Raw genomic sequence first — 12,167 nt, forward strand, 5'->3', positions numbered from 1 at the left:
GAGGTGCTTGGTACAGTGGCTTCGGATGTGACAACAATCGTGAATAGTTCACTGACAAATGGGGTAGTCCCAGTATATTTTAAACATGCAATTGTTAAACCACTACTTAAAAAATCCGATTTGGACTCTGCTTCATATGCCAACTACAGACCAATCTCGCAGTTGCCTTTTTTTTTTTTTTTTTTTTTTTTTTTTTTACATCTAAACTGTTAGAGAAAATTGTTTATCATCAACTGCACACTTATATAGTTCATTTAACATCATAGACAGTTATCAGTCTGGCTTTAGACAAAGATCGTTTTGGTGCTATTAGACCTAAGCACAGAGTGTGGCATTGCAATGGTTTGCCTCCTGTTTGAGTGACAGGAGCTTTGTGGTACTTTTAGTGAACTTTTCCTCTTCTTCAGCTTCTTTACACTATGGGGTTCCTCAGGGGTCTGTTCTCTCTCCTCTGCTGTTTGCTCTCTATATGCTTCCTTTGAGCTCAAATTTTCAGAAATATAATATTTCGTATAATTTTGTATGCCATTTTTATAGTCTCATAAACTCAGATAGTACTGGGGCCATTACTGGTTGTTGGACTGCTTTGAGGAAGTTAAACTCTATCAAATAATGTGCAGTCTCATGTAAAGTACCTCGGAGTCGTGTTCGACAGTGTGATTCACGCCCTTATCACATCAAGGCTTGACTATTGCAATGCACTTTATGTCAGTCTCCCGCAGTCGTCTCTTGGCCAGTTATGGCTGGTGCAAAATGTTGCTGCCAGATTTTTAACAGGGATCAAAAAGAAGGAGCACATCACACCAGTTCTTGCCTCTCTTCACTGGCTGCTGGTGAAGTTTCGTATAGAATTTAAGATTCTGTTGTTTGTCTATATAAGCCTTGGCTAGACTTGCTCCCAAATATATCTGTGACCTCGTGTACCTACTCACCACCAAGAGAGTTGAGATCTTCTAATCTTTTTCTGTTAGATGGTCCTTGCTTTAAATGTAAACCTAAGGGAGATCAAGCTTTTGCAGTGGCCCCTACCCTGGCCCCTACCCTGTGGAACAGTCTCCCTTTACATATTAGACCGGCTCCTTTCTTGTCTAGTTTTTAATCAGCTATAAAACCAAACTTCCTTTTTTTTTTTAGCATTTAAGAGTGGCTAGTGTCCTGAATTGTTCTTTTATTTGTTGAATCTGTACAGCACTTTGGAACAACATGTGTTGTAATTAAACGTGCTTGATAAATAAATTGAATTGATTTGAATTGAATTGAATGACGATTTCAGCATAGTGTGCTGTAGTGCCTTGTCCCTTTTGAAGGTGTTTAACTCCACTTAATGATGTACTGATGCCAGAGGCTATGAACTGGTGATTGGCTTTTAACAGGGCTGCTTTCATAAATGACACACATTGAAAAAAGCGCCACATGAGTGTGCTTTTTATGGACAGAGAAACAGAGACAGGCAGGAGGCAGAAACCTTAAACATGCCCATTTCCCATGAAAAAGGACAAAAGGACAGTGATTTGAGAGAGTAGGGCAATGTTTATTAGGTCGCTTATGTTAAATCCTTGCACACTGAGCCCTCACAGCCTTCCAGACTAACCAGGCACCGCTGCACAAAGCCACTGGTCTTAATTAGCGTGGGGAGAGTGAACGAAGGCCTGGAGTCATCCTCTTGCACCTGTTCCAGCCTGATGTCTCTCATGGCCAGACATGGTGACACCTCAACCCTTTAACCAGGCCTCCAGTGGGAACAGCAGCTACACACACCTTCTCACAGGTATCACAGCTTAGCTATTTAATACACATTTATACAATACAAATCAGGCTTATTGTGTTGGGGCATCTGTTTAGGTGTATATATATATATGTATATATATATATATATATATATATATATATATATATATCTTGCACACATTGTGTACGCAAATATATTGTATCTTCTTTTTTCAATTACAAACCAGTAGTAAAGAATTTCAAAATTAGTAAAGCCAGTGTCCATATGTTACAAAAAATATTAAATCCAAATATTAATTCATTAATATCCAACATAAAATACAAGTGCAATTGCCAGATATTTATAACAAGAAAGATTTTTGGTACTGTACCAAAAAAACCATCTTTAACATCTTTACTTTAAACAGCTGTTGGCTGCTTCTCTTGATTGCCTGAAAATTAATCAAGTGGCTGTGATAAATGTCATCTGAAAAACAGGCCACAGCTCCCAGCTTTAATTTCTTAATTATGCAAACATGAACTGCTGTGGAGCTCAGTGTACTGATGAATATCAAGACAACCGTACATTTAATTCCTAAAACATCTGCCTGGAGGGATCAGTGACTCGGATTTCAATGAATAAACAGGAAAAACAGTGGCAATGAAGATAATTTCATCATCATATTCAATATCTCACTGAATAGTTAGGCTGGAGGCCAAGCTAGACAGCTCTAGTTTCATGGGTTCTCATCCGTTGGCAGCATTTATTATTACCAAATGTTTGTGTTTTTATTGTTAATGGTATTTTATGTTTATGTAAACACAAGCAAGGGTGTTTCAAGGATTAATATATTTAATATTGGTTCTAAAGCATACCCACTATGGGATGTTCAATCCTTGAAGTCTGGTGCACAACTTTAATGTCATGTCGTCATTTTAATATACTCTAATATAAAATATATACAACATTGGTCAAATCTGTTGTATTATTTCTCCCAGCTGATCATTTTATGAGAATACTGAATGCTTAAAGCTTTGTGTTTAGTAATCATTAGTTGGTGTTATTTATGCAGTAAGAGAAATGTCTTATTCATTCCTTGTTCCATTTTCATCATATTCTCCCTACAGACTGCAACAAATTAACACAGACATTGAATTTACAAATCCGGTGTAAGTGAGCTAGGATGTTATATTCCATTGAAAAATAACAAATAGTCTAACTGTGTTTACTGTATATACTGTACCCAGGTGTTCAGTTGCTTTCCTTCCTTCTTTATACACTGATAAAAAAAAAGAATGTAGCAGAAATGTTTACCGTAATGTGGAATTTGCAATGTGTTTGTTTTTTCGTTTGATAACTTTTTTTTTTAAAACTTTGCCCTCATATTTTTTTTTAACCATAAAAAATCCCCCAAAGAGCCTTCAATACAAAAGAGATGTTGGTTGACCTGCACAAGTCAGGTAATAAATACAAATATATGTAATACATAAAGCAGTAAAAAATATGGTTATAATAAAAATGCAAAAGTCTATAACAGTTGAAATTTGGCCAAGAAAAGGACTTGTGAGCATACTACACTCACAGTGAAGAGGCCATGATGAACCATGTATGTAACTGTAACATAATAGACAACGAAAACAAACCTTTCCAAATGAATATATAGCACAATATAGGTTAGATCACAGTATAGGCCAATAATCTAACAACAGAAACTCAAAGTTAGCTGTCAAATTCTGGAGACCTCATGAGGAGTAAATAAACAAGTGGATATACAATTACCTTCAGTGATTGTATGAGATGGTATTCTATGAATAAATAATAAATAGATTTTTGTTCCTAAACAAAATTACAGTTACTGCTAAATATACTGTAAAATACATACTGACAAACAACACCACTTTCGGCACTTTCATATTTATGGCAACCATACAGGTATGCAATGGTTATATGTCCAGAAGGGTTTTTCAGTCTCACTAAGGGAACCTGTATGAACATTCATATTAGTAAAAGATTACAAGTAGAACCTTTTTGGGAAACTAGGAACTCTGTATCAAAGAACCCTTTGTTCCAAGAGAATGGCAGGTCGTCAAAGTTTTTTTTTTTTTTTTTTCAGAGGATTGCCCTGTAATGTAATGGATAATCCTATGATCCATCTAAGGCATTTCCTGACTGAAAATAAAAACATATGGTCATAGTTGGTAACTAAGCAAAAAGCTCAGTAAAAATTTGTCTGTTGCTGTGATGTTGGGCTGACTGAGTTACCTCAGACTGTCAAGTACAATCAATCTTGATGCTGCAGTGCAAAACGTCACTGAATTGGCTATATACTGTGCATACAAGTTTTTTCTTAAATAATTTATTAATATACTGATGTGCCTTGTTGTATCATATAATATTAATAAAATTTCATCATAAAAGAGTAACATAGATGACAAGAAGGTAAGGATGAAATTGGGAAGGACATTCAGCTGGTCTTCTTCTATCAGCTATGTATATATGAGAAAAATCTTTTTGCAAAAAAGACAAATGTGCAGATATTTAGTAATACACTCTTATGTCCAGCAGGAGGGTTTAGAGCACTTTAAGACCATATGGAGACCTGATCCTTAAAATCCTCATGGCAGCCAATCAAGGTATTATTGTAATCCCTACCATTTATAGGCCTTTATAATAATGGTCTTCTCTATAAAATAGAAATATACATTTGTCTGTAATTATTAAAAATACATCTCACCCATAAACATGCACAGTTATATTTCGATAACAGTTACGTGTGAATTCTTGTCTCATCCTCTGGTAGAATGAAAAATGACAGACCATTTGGTACTCGTAGTCCTTTGTTTCTGAGACAAATTTCTTAACAGCTGCAAACAAATTGACTCTACATTTACAATGACAGCCACATCTAAATTAACACCAGTCATGTATGCAAGTAAAGTTGTATTTTCCTTTCTTGTCTTATTTTCTTTAATAAAATCTCAGAATGTTATTAGAAAGAGTGCACAAACTTCATTTTGGAGAAATATAATAAGATCATAGGCCAGGCTAATATGACCCTGCAAAAAACCCTTAAAGCTAGACATGAATAATATTACTTTACTACAAATATTGGTAGAAACTTTCAAGGGTCTACCCTATATAAAATGGGAAGTAGCTGGCATTTATTTTCATTATGATTTATGGCATTGAATAGTCAGTAGCTTTGAAGCAGATAAAAGTGCTGGGGCTAATGACAGAGCCGCTGCTGTCCCTTGTAGTCCTTAAAAACAGCCTGAAGGCTAACATCAAACAGGGCACTGCATGGACCAAGGATGAAAGTGTCCTAGTGCAACGCCACTGCACCCAGATTCAAGATTAATTACAAGATTATCAGACCAGTTCACCCTAATAGTCCAGGTGGCAGGCACTTTATGAATGTTACATTACATAAAATGATATCAAAGCAGTAAGTAATGTGAAGTAGCTGAACAACAAGAACAACTGATCTCTTTAAGGGTCAAATGCAAGTAGTTGTACAGGCAATTTCAGATTTCTGAAGACTAACATTTTGCCTCACATCCTCATTTTCTACTATAATCCTTTATCTGGGAGTGATTCTGTCCACAGAGCTATCAAGTTAGAGCTATCTAAGCAATGCAACAGTAAAGTAAAGCTCCAAACCAATTACTGAATCCTTTTTAAAAGTTTAATAGTTACTTCCTGTAAGCAATTATGGCATATCACTTCATGAGGGTTTCTGGCTATTGTGTTTTCCCTCTGAAATCTGGAAAAGGCAACAGAAAATTTTTACTACTTTAACATGCACTCACTTTAATAGGAACACCGATTTAAAAGGTATACCTGCTCATTCATGCAATTATCTAATCAGCCAATCACGTGGCAGCAGCGTAATGCATAAAAGCCGGCAGATACAGGTCAAGAACTTCAGTTCCTGTTCACATCAAAATGTGGAAAATATGTGATCTCTTATCTTTTGGGATGTTTCCAGATACAACAATCTCTAGTGTTTGCACAAATTGGTGCAAAAAAAACCATCCAACGATCAGCAGCTTTGCAGCTGGAAATGCCTTGTTGATGAGAAAGGTTAGAGGAGAAGGGCCAGAATTGTTCAAGTAGACAGTAAGGCTTTGTTAACTCAAATAATCAATCTTTACAACCATGGTGTGCAGAAAAGTATCTTAAAATTCACTACATGTTGAACTTTGAGACAGGGGTTACAAGAGCAGAAGACCACATGGGGTTCCAATCCTGCCAGCCAAGATCAAGAATCTGAGGATTTATTGGTCACAGACTCACTGAAACTTGACTGCTGAAGATCAGGTGATGGTTTTTCTGATGTTTGACGTGAGCATTAACTGAAGCTTTTTTGCTGTAGCTGCATGCTATTAAGCATTGAATACACAGTTTGCATACACAGATTTAATAATTGTATGAATGAGCCAGTGTACAGATGTTCCTACTAAAGTGGCCAGTGAGTGTTGATCCCTATAGTTGGTATTTCAAAATGTCAAATCTGTTCCAATGTCAGTTCAGTATGAGCCCTAATGTCAATGCTTACTATCAGATCAGTGCCTCCTCAATAATTTAAAAAAATCAATCACAAACTTCTGGCATTTGGAAATATTTCAAATGCCAAGTTATTGTTACCAAATAGTGACAAACTACACTAGCCAATGTGACAATTTTACTGTCATATGTAGCATAGGAATATTACATATGGCAGGCATGATTGTCAAAAATACATCCAATATTTTTGAAACACAAGCTCAACAGTCAAGGGTTAAAAAGCACACAGTTTTCAGATGGAGGGAGAGATGTTACTGAGTCTCAAAAACAAGTTGCTGATAATGGGGTAATGATTGACATAGACAACTGAGCACTGAGCAACTGTGTTTCATCTTTTTCTTACACAGAAAGAGAAAAGAAAAGGAATCAAAATCATTAGGTCATGACCTCATATGAAAATGTGATGACATGAAGACATGACCATAACAGCAAGCAGGGAGAGAGATAGAGAGAGAAGAGAGAAAATTAGAATGATGATGGAAAATCGGACGGCTGAAAGCCTTTTCCCTGGGCAGATTTGCTTTCTGTCCATCTGTTATTTTCTCCATCTGTACCTCAAAGTAGATGTTTACCTTGCTATTAGCCATTGCTATTAGGACAATTTGCAACATAGCCTAACAGTAGTTTCAGCACTGCTGCTATATGAACAGAAGTGTTTTATCTTTTTTGTTGTTTGTTTTTGAAATAGGAAATTTGGCAGTTGAATACTGGAAAAACTTTGCCTGGTCTGTTTCCAAGCTTCAAGTTTTTTTCATCTTCAACCCAGTTTTGGTGCCAACTGCACTGTAAAAAAAAAGTTGACTTAATTTAAAATTTCAAGGCAACTTGCTGCACAGAGTTTTTTAGTTTACTCACCTTCACTTTACTCAATTTTTAACCTTGAGCTGAGTAAACTCAAAAAAGCTGTGCAGCAAGGTGCCTTGAAATTTTAAGTAAAGTCAACTTTTCTTTTTTACAGAGTGTAGCCTCAGATCCCTGCTCACAGGAGGTCTTCTGCTGTTGTAGCCCAACTGCCTCAAGGTTCAATGAGTTGGACTTTCAGAGATACTTTTCAGCTCACCACAGTGGTAAATAGTTTTGAGTTACTTTATCCTTCCTGTCAGCTCGAACCAATCTGGCCATTCTCCTCTGACCTCTCTTGTCAACAAATTTATTTATTTATTTTGCACCATTCTCTTTTGTGTGTGAAAATCTCAGGAGATCAGAAGTTTCAGAAGCACTCAAACCAGTCTGTCTTAAAAAATTTTCAACCCTTAAACATGCACAGCTGTAATTATCTTATCATATAGACATTGTAAGAACAAACACATGCAGATTTAAAAAAGAATCATTATAGCTGTGAATTAGAACACACCTCCTGCAAATTCACATTTATGCAAATGTTATGCCTATGAGATGTACCCCTGGTAAGTATTCTCCCAAAGCTGTAATGAGCATCTCGAACTACTCAGTAGTAGGTTAGATCACTGTTAGGCACTGCAAGCTCAATTAATGAAGCTGTATGGAAAGCAGATGAAGCAGTATTTTCATCATCCTAATCACGCTCTTGTGACAATATAGCTGAGTGCATTTTAAAAACTTATTAAAAAACTTATTGATGCCATTTTGTATGATTTCAGGAAGAACCCAGAAATGTTTGTTATAGATTATTTGGGAATAGAGACAAAAATGATGCTGTAAATGATTCTTTGAATCTTCTGTGATATACTATATCAGCCCAGAGCTCCACAAAGACAAGCAGATTAACCAGAAAAAATAATTTGTGTTTATTAGAATATTAAGTCAACAAGGAGGTCTATATAAGCAGGTTTGCAGCACTGAAACACTAGAAACATCGCACAATTCAACTAAAAATTGCTGTTGTAGTATTTTATAGTATTGGATATTGTGGTGTTTTGGCCTACATGTTCCTTCTGCTTAGAGATCATTATTTCGAGAAAAAAAAAAGGAAATAAACAAAGACTGCATAAAAAAATAAATAAAAAAATCCATCTCCTTGGATAAGAGCTGATTATGCTGTCTAGGTTAATTCTTAGGTGGTATAATTTGAATATACATAGCTAGTGATAAAATTCATTCCTTTGTGTTACATTGTTTTTGTAACATTTTGTAAAATGTTTTGTAAAATGCAAAATGAAGAAAAATGCACTTTGTAAAATGCAATTTGAACATAATGTAAAATGATTCAGCGAGCACCTTTCAGGAGGAGATTACTAAGAGCCTTTCAAAGTAGCATGCCATTGGATGAATCAAACAAATCATAACCAAAGTTAAACCTAAAACAGTGTCAACTTTGCATCAACTCAAAGGAGACCTGAGTCATCATGCTTAATATTACTTACATTACTTTTGTATTAATAAAGTAATAAATAACTGTCAGGGTAGGTGTTGTATGGCTAATGTCAATTAGCACAAATGACTTAAGGCTTAGTTCCACTGATGACTCTTGTTCAGCTCCACCTGTGAAAACACATCTACTTACTTCAATAATAAGCTTTAGCTTATAAAAATCACATGCAGTGACATTTCTATTCATCTGCATAGCAATTCTACAGTAAGCCCTTTACAGTTGGTTTAGAGGTATGTTGTTAATCTTTCTATTTCTAGCTCCCCTAAATGATTGAATCCTGCTTCCCACCTTGTGATATTTTCACAAAATGCCAAGAAGTCTTTTTTCTTCTCTGTGAACATGACCAATCTGTTGAGATAATGGTTACTTTGTCTGTTTTTCCGCATAAGCCTAGCTCAAATAGGACAGCCAGACTGAACCAATAAACTGTAATGGGTCATGAAAAGAAATTATCTCCAAAAAAGCATTCAGAAATCCCTCAAAGATAATGTTGAGCATATTAATTATAAAACATTTCCCCCTTAGCTTCCATTTTGACAGCAGACCTGGAGGTTTATGGCTCCATTACGCTGAAGTGATGCCCTTCATCTAGACCTGGTGTGCCTCTGTTGAACATAATTAATGAAATCATCTTAAGTAACTGCTTTATCTTAGTCGGAGTTGGGGTGTAACAAGAGCCTATCCGTGGAACCCTGGGCATGAGGCAGATGGGCCACCAGTACATCACTGGGTACAATACACATACACTTTCAAACACTCATTCACACATGGGCAATTTAATGTAGCCAATCAAGCTATCAGTACGTTTTTGGATAGTAGGAGGAAACCAGAGTACTGGGAGAGAACCCACGTGAACATGGGGAGAACATGCAAAAGTCCAAATAGATGATAACCCAAGCTCAGGCTCAACCTGGCCCACCTTGTAACTATTTATGGCCATTTAAACACTTCCATATGGTTAAATTTAGAGCTGTAACTGTGATAGAGATGTACACAGTATTGGTATCCATTAGATTTTCATTTGTCTTAGAAATACATTGGAAGTTTTCTATATTTACTGTAAAAACCCCAAGTTATTTTAACTTAAAGACTACAGGATTCATTGGAAGTTTGTGTCACAGCAATTCAAGTTGCTTTGTTAGAAGGATAATAATAATAATAATAATAATAATAATAATAATAATAACAATAATAATAATAATAATAATAATAATAATAATGATGTGTGGTATGTGTGTGTGTGGGGGGGGGGTCAATTTTGTCCCCTCTGATGGGGATGAGATAGATGAGGATGTAGTGTACTCCCAACCTACTTCAATCTCTGTGTTCCCCTACCAGATATGGTCTCTCTTCATGTGTGTCTGTGTCTCTCTATCTCTCTCACTCTTCCCCTCTTTCTGTCCTCTTAAGGCTTTTTTATCTTTCATAAGATGGGAAATTAGCATATTGTCCAAATATCAACAGATTTTTCCTCACTGAAAAGTGATAAGATAGGAGATTTTTTTTGTCCATTGTTCTGATCAGAGGCACATTGTACACCTCTAGACAGTGCAATGCAAAAAAAATGTGGTGATTAATTTTCTTATCATGAAAATGGGGGTTCACCAGAGATAAAAGACGCCTCAGAGAGGGAACCATTCCCCCTACTCTGCATATCAAAAAGCATATCCCCTTGATAGCTGAAAGTCACTAAAGGCAAAAAAAAAAGAAGAGCAAAACCCAACAGCTTTATTGACATTTTGCAGTGCCTCTGCAGCAGGCACTATATGCCAGATAAAAACCATCTTGATCTTGAATGGTTTTAGTGTGTGTTTTTCAGTTCCCTTTAGAGTCTGAGTGACCATCAGAAGTAACACTGTTGTGCCTTTTGCTAGCATTTCTACAATTTCAATTGGATATTTGCAAAAGCAAACTAATCCATATTACCATCACCATAATTCTCCAAGCAGAAGAGGCATGTCAGTTGGAATTAGCAAGTAATTAGAGCATCATCTTCACCTGTTCCTCGGTTTACTCTATTTATACTCTTCTCTAGCTAGTAATTTAAGAAAATATTCTGTTTATGCTTTTGGCAAGTCTGAACTTTACATGCTGAAAAGTCACACTGGATGTAAACAGATTTAATTCAATTTAGTTTAATTACTAGCCTATAGCTTTAATTATTGTTTCTCTACATTGGCCTTCCAAGGAAATTAAGAGAGCAACACGGTCATTTCCCTTTACTCTGAGTTCATGTTAATACCAGGGGCCAATCTTGTAAAATGTTAAATTGAAATTATATATTAAGCGATACACAGTAAATTAGAGCAAATAAATTAATGAATGTGGTAACACAGGGAGACACTGAGTGCAGCACTGTGTGTGAAATTAGGAGCTATTTCTTTAATTGAAGACTGCATTCTGCAGTTTTTCCACAAGCACAGTAATCAGAGGCTGAGTGGATGTTAGCATTATGTGATGAAAAGTGAAAGGGCACAGGCGTTGACAGTTTGACCTTTTCAGCATCTTTTTTTTTTTTTCAGTTTTGCTGTGTTTCTCTTTGTTAGCTGCTTGGGGTTTTTTTTATGTACTGTTTGAGCAGCACTCCCTCTTACCATTACATGATAAACTGTTTTATTACATTTACAAGTCATAGAAGCAGACACTAAATCATAGATCATCTCTATTTTAAAAAAATACACTGCAGAGATTTGTTCAAATTACAGCTTAGTTCATGTGATAAAACATGTGGAAATACAAAGCATCCCTTATATGTAATTTATACTAAATGTGACAGGGCTGAGCTTCTTTTATCATTGATGTACATTGTATTTTCTGTGCCACTGAAAAGAAGTCATCATCTGCATGATGCACTGAATCACAAATGCATTGATCTTCCGATCTCTCCATAGAAAACACTTATTTGTAAACGAGCCAACACCCACTCAGCTGCTGAATTCAGTTTGATCAGTTTTTTTTTTTTACACTTAATCTATACCATAACTTTGATTTTCTCTGTCTCTCTCTGTATATAACATGTACTGTATGATGTGCATTCCTCCTTTTAGTTATTCAGGTTAAGGTTAGAGTAGGGTGTAGGTGTATGCTTGGATTGGGAGGGGGGAATAATGGGGGAGAGAGAGCCTGACAGTCTACAGTACCCTCCACTAATGTTGGCACCCTTGGTAAATATGAGCAAAGAAGGCTGTGAAAAATTGTCTTTATTGATTAACCTTTTGATCTTTTGTTTAAAAAAAATCAAACAATTCTAAACACAACACAGGTTTATCAAAAAAAAATAATAAAAAATGTGTGTATGTATATGTTAAATATAGGTGTGCAACAATTATTGCAATTATTGTCAATACTTTGTGCTACCTCCCTTTGCCAAGATAGGAGCTCTGAATCTTCTCCAATAATGCCATTTTTACAGCCACCCAACAACAGAACACTTAAAAAGCTTCCGAAGCTGAGACGTTATTCTTATCACTATAGCTACTCCAGCTTGAAGAACATGGCGGATCGTGTGCAGCTCACTCAGCTACGCTAATAGTGCAGAGTCAG

This window comes from Ictalurus furcatus, chromosome 6 (assembly GCF_023375685.1).
Source record: "Ictalurus furcatus strain D&B chromosome 6, Billie_1.0, whole genome shotgun sequence".
NCBI classification, from domain to species: domain Eukaryota; kingdom Metazoa; phylum Chordata; class Actinopteri; order Siluriformes; family Ictaluridae; genus Ictalurus; species Ictalurus furcatus.